Genomic DNA, 6,000 nt, shown 5'->3' with positions numbered 1-6,000 from the left:
GTGAATAATGTTTTAGAATAAACCACTCAGACACCAAAAGTATTAATTCATTTCTGTCAATATAAAAGTCTTTCAATCTTTCATTTGACGATTATCTAGCAGTGGTATATTTGTTTTATAACTCAAAAAACACGGACAAAACACACAAGGTTGTTTTGAAAAGCGACGGACGTAGTCTCAGCTGGAGTAAATATCCCACAGTGATTTTTTAACTATGATGTGACAAACATCGCCATACGACAGGGTTCACGACTGGTACCTCATCTACATATACAGGGCATACCAGCAATTAATTTTCTTCGCTGCAGTGAAATCTTATTTGGGTGAAGTTTGTGTGGGGTCTTAGCTGCTTCATAGCGCTTTTGGCTAAGGCCCTTGTGCCGTTTCTATAGTTACTGATTCGGCTGAAAGGTTTTTTCGGCAACGCCATTCGACCATGAAGATCGGGAGCTTGCCAAAATAACGTTCAACACCAACATCCAGCCCCCTTTGAGTTAAAAAAAAAAAAAAACCATAATCATTTTAATACCGACAAAAAAAATCCATAACTGGAAACAAAACACAATCGTACCTCCAGCTGTTGTCATGTCACAAAAAGCTTTGAAGGGGCTCCCATTGCCTTGTGGGTCGATCCAGTACTCTCCATTTCCTTTAGAATCGCCCCTCTGAATTATATTTTGACAAGTTCCAAAGGTAACTGACCCTACTAAAGCCAAAAATAAATATGCAAACAAATCATCATACTTAGGATGCGTCAGCAACATGTCATGCGACTGTAAATAGTACACTGAAACTTCCTAAATTAAGGTACCCACCTGTTACTAGGTATTGAACGCTTCATATCGTAAGTTTCGGTTGGTAACCAGCATGCAGAAGTATAACACCAAAAAGTTCTTGATGGGGTAGCAACTATGCTGCTTGGCAGTTAGAAATGGGTCGATATGACGATAGAAGGTTAGATTTTAGCAAATAAAACGGTCGAAGTTTAATTTTTGATGAGTGACGTGACCAATTACGTAATTTCGAGACCTTAGGACAAAGTGGATTCATTACGTAACCAAGTCTCCTGTAATTTTTTCTTCTAATTTTTTGCATTTGTCGAAGTAAGAAGGAAAACAATTGTGGTTGCTCATACTAGTTTGTTGAATTACACCATGGCAGACCCATGTAATTGTAAATGTAACATTAAACATCCAAACAATGCCATAAAGATATTCTTACCACGATCCGGGTTGTTGGCATAAATAAACCCTTCATTCTGTTTCACACTGGCTGGGCGGGAAATCACAATTTCGTTGTTAAACTGCCAAGTTTTTTCCATCAGCCTAAAGTTAAGGCTTTGGCACGCAGGCTGTGAATTGCAAGCAACGTAACACGAAACCAACCGATCCACAGTGAACGATTCGTAAACATGCTCAAGTAGAACCAAGCCATTTTCAGATCGCTGTGTCAATTTGCATCGCTGAGCAAATGTTTTCACTGAATACGATGCCAAAATGAACCAAAACGAGAAAACAGCCATCTGTTATCGACAGCGCTTGCAGTCTTGACGATTTTCGTGACCCAAAGAGCCCAAAACCATCTGGCTGTAGCTTTAACACTCTTTCAAAATTAATGTGTAGTACTCATTCAATTTTAAACAGTTCTACTGCACACAATACTTCAATTGACGGATCGATACTTTGATACTTTTCATTCTTTTATGGTATGAAATCCAAAATAGGGCGAAAAACAGTGAAAAAGGAATTAAACCTTTTAAAAAATTTATAACATTTGTATCTTGAGTTCGCAGCTCAACTCTGACAATTTGTGAACGTTTAACAAATATACCTCTGTAGCAAATTTTTTTAAATCTACCATTTAATGACTATCTAGCAAAGGTATGTATGTTCTATATCTCAGAAAGACACGAACAAAACTGCACAAATGTTATCATTAAAAGGGAATTAGGCAACCTCGGTTAGAGTAACATATCCCACAGAGATTTTTCACCGTTTGATATGATAAACATCGCCAGACAATAAGGCTCTCGACTGGCTTCTCATCTGCATGTACAGGGAATATCAACAATGAAGCTTTTTTTTTTTTTTTCTTTTACGTACGTCCATTCCACTTTCAATAATTCTAAAATCATAATCACCTGTTACTCTCAAAGAGTTTGAAATAATTTTCAGTAAGAAGGATAAGAATAACTTTATTCAATGTCTAAAACATAGAAATAAGAATACATACCTTCGCCCATCTCCCTTGCCAAAGGCTTCTTTTATAAAACGCTCGACAAAACTAAATGTAAACAATGAGTGCGCAAATGAACGATAGAGAATATAAGCTATAGTTAACAATTATTCACCGAATTGGAGGTAAATATCCACCACTTTCACTGACATTGAGGTAAACAACTCTTTTAGTATATACCACAGAAACCAAAAGTATTAGTCTATTTCTGTCAGTGTACCAATAACAATTAGTCGGAAATTAAATCTTTGACGCGAGATTTGTCTCTTCAGCCACTCGAAAGTGAATAGTACTTGCTAACCGCTTCCGAACCAGCCAATCAGGGCATGCAAACAGCACTATTCGCCTGTGTGTACATACCGATGAAAATTACACTAAATATGTCCAAGACTAATATCCATACTTACACTAGCTTACAAAGTCAGAATGAACATGGCAGGTTTGAGGTATGTTTATTTACATTTAAAGCGCTGGCGCCCTTAAAGCTTGACATTGACCAAGTTAGAGTGAAACTGGAGAACACTAGTCAAGGACTTGGTGGAAACCGGGAGTCGGTTTCGTGTGTATAAAGAGGAAGTGCACGTGACAAGATCATGTATGTTTCCTGAGCTACATTACAGCCGGATCCGTGGGGATTCCTTTTAGTTGACCTAGATGTGAAAATCTAGGAGATTCAAAATACAAGGCTGTAAACGTCAGGCATATTGTCAGAGGATAATTTTAGATGCTAATAATTTTTCCAAGTGATTTCATCAGCAATCACAGTAACAAAGTTTTAAATTGTAGTGGCTCAAACAAGTTGATCTAAATACATTAAGACAGAGCCATGCAAAATATGTAACCTCAAACGTTTAAAAGACAAAGGTCGATAAACATGCATGGGCGTTTCCTGGGGCATCTAAAACACATTCTCAACGCGATTTGGGTTGTCAGCAGGAATAATTTAATTGCTATGTTAATTAGTCTTTAATTTTGTAAAGCGCTACGAAGAACTAGTCGGGCTTAGCGCTATATAAATGCTTTTTTATTTTTATTTTTTAATAAACCCTGCATTCTGCTTCACACTGGCTGGGCGGGAAATCTTAGTTTTGTTATTGTGCTGACAAGTTTTGTCCATCAACCTAAGGTTAAAGCTTTGACACACAGGCTGTGAATAGCACGCAGTGTAACAGGAATGCAACCGATCCACAGTAAACGAATTGTGTACGTGACCAAGAAGAACCAAGCCATACTCAGAACGCTGTGTCAATTAACAGTGCTGAGCAAATGTGTTCATCGAATATGAGGCCAAAATGAGTCAAAACGAGAAAACAGCCATCTGGCTCGAGAGTGACCACAGCCTCAAAAGTGTTTTCTATTCGAAGACTTCTAAGCCAACTGGTTTAAGGACATTTATAGCACTTTTTGTTTATTTCATGCAATATTAAACAGTTCAGGATAGCTCGCGGTTTTGTCGACCCAAAGTGCAAAAAAGGAAAGAAAAAAAAGGGAAATAAGGGAAATCGTTCATTTTTACATCTTGTGTGCATCTTGTAGTCTCATTTGAACCGTGATGTTTCAAAAATTTTTATCGACTTGAAAAGATGAATAGTTCTTAGTTTCTACCTTTATGGTCTTTCTTCTATTGAATCGATCAGTTAGAGAATCCCTAACAGAGATGAAGCTTTTTATATCTTGACAAATGATAGAAAATACTCAAACGCTATTTCAAAAGGGTCACAAGAAATCTTAGTTGGGGCATCAGCTGGGAATCGCATCTGACAGGAATCGTTGCGGATGGGCTGCTAATAAGGTTCTCCATTGCCAGCTCAAATGCATGTAAGCGGCTTCCGAGTAGTTAAGCCTTTGTTTATTTAATGAGCCCTTTTAGCATTTAAGGTACTAGTCAATTATAAGGCCTTATTGTATCTGTGACAAAAGGGGAAAAACCTGCACTGAATCTCTCCGTTTAGTATACTTTCATCCTTCGCAGGGTCTCCTTTTTCAAATTTTTTTTTCTGAGTCAAACAAAAGTCAATTACCTAAACGTACAATTTCCAAACTATAAAAATAGATATTTTCGTCAAAAAGGTGATAAATCATCAAGGTATACTAATCGCCTGTGGGCGTGAACTCCTATGATCTACAAGAAAAACACTTCAGTACTTCACCGAAAGTTAAGTAATCCATGCTAGGATAGTAAAGCAATTTTCAATATAGTGTGGAGAGTGATCTGGAATTGCGCAAGTTCTGCATCACTCTGCTCTGTGATTGGTCTGAAAATCGCACAGTTTTCTCAACCAATTAGATTCAAAGCTAAACCCAAGCACGACTTGGTCAGTCGCGTTTTCCCGCGTCAAGCGATTTGTTTATTTTTTTTTATTTTGAGTTCTCATCGACTCCTCGTGATATTCTTCGTCCTTGGCTTTTGCGATTTTTCCGGTTTTGGCCGAAGGTCTATTCGTGTTTTCGTAGACAGAGTTCGCTGACTGTTATAGTATAATAGTTCTAAGATTACATACGTTTAACTTTTCTTATTTGTGGGCCAAAATTGTAACTCAGTTACAGCAGCATACAATCTAGTCTTTGGATAACTAACACTGAAAAAAGTGCTTCAAAAAATATTTTCAGTTGCACTAGAAATGTTCATTATTTTCCATTTAGTTCATCGACAACATCAAATCTTCTATCATTTTTATGCCGATGACACTCAGCTATATATTACGTTCAGGACGTCGTCTGATCCTGATATGAATCTGAGTAACACCAAATTGGTAAACTGTGTTCGGGACATGGATGCATGGATGCTTTCCAACAAGTTGAAATGAAATAAAGATAAGTCTGAAGTTCTCGTGATATCCTCTTCCCATCGTCCTCGGTCGCCACTGTCTTCTGTTGATATATCAAATGAGACCGTATCCTGCTACCCCAGTGCACGAAATATTCCTGTTATCTTTGATCATTCCCTTTGTAGGGTACTTCATCTCAATGCAGTCTGTAAATCGTCCTTCTTCCCTCTTCGTAACATTGGCTTCATAAGCATATATCTTACTTATGATGCAGCAAAGATCATTATTCATCCCTCGGTAGTTTCTAAACTTGATTATCGTAATTCTTTATTGTACGGCCTACCATCCTATCTTATTCGAAAGCTTCAACATGTTCAAAATTCTGCCGCTCGCCTTGTTAGCCATTTTTGCCATATTACTCAAGTCCTGAGAGATCTTCACTGGCTCCCTGTTTCCCTTTCGCATTGAATTTAAAATTATGTTAATTACCTACAAAGTGCTACATGATCGCGCTCCAATCTATATATAGGAACTCCTTCAATTGTATACACCCAACCGCAATCTTAGATCCTCTAATAAAAACCTATCAGTTAAACCCTTTTTTAATCTAAATTCATATGGTAAACGAGCTTTTTCCGTTGCTGCTACGGAACTTTGGAATAACTTACCTGAGGAAATTAAATCTGCAAACTCAATTGACGATTTTAAACGCAACCTTAAAACATTTCTTTTTATTCGAGCTTATGGATCGTGACGTTTATGAATCGATAAATAACCTGTCTATCGTGTAAATTTATCTATTGTGTAGTTAGTGCCTAGTTTTAATGTCAATTTCTTGTGATTATTCTTACTTTCTAGCTTCAACAAATTTTTGTAAACAGCGCCCTTGATTCTTGTAGAAAAGGCGCTATATAAATGGATTATTATTATTATTATTAATCGCTTGTTATGATTTAATTTAGACGCTTCATATTTCAAATAAATGCAAATGAGTCGA

Source organism: Stylophora pistillata, chromosome 5, assembly GCF_964205215.1.
Source record: "Stylophora pistillata chromosome 5, jaStyPist1.2, whole genome shotgun sequence".
Taxonomy (NCBI): Eukaryota; Metazoa; Cnidaria; class Anthozoa; order Scleractinia; family Pocilloporidae; genus Stylophora; species Stylophora pistillata.
Note: the sequence above shows the minus strand (reverse complement) of the source record.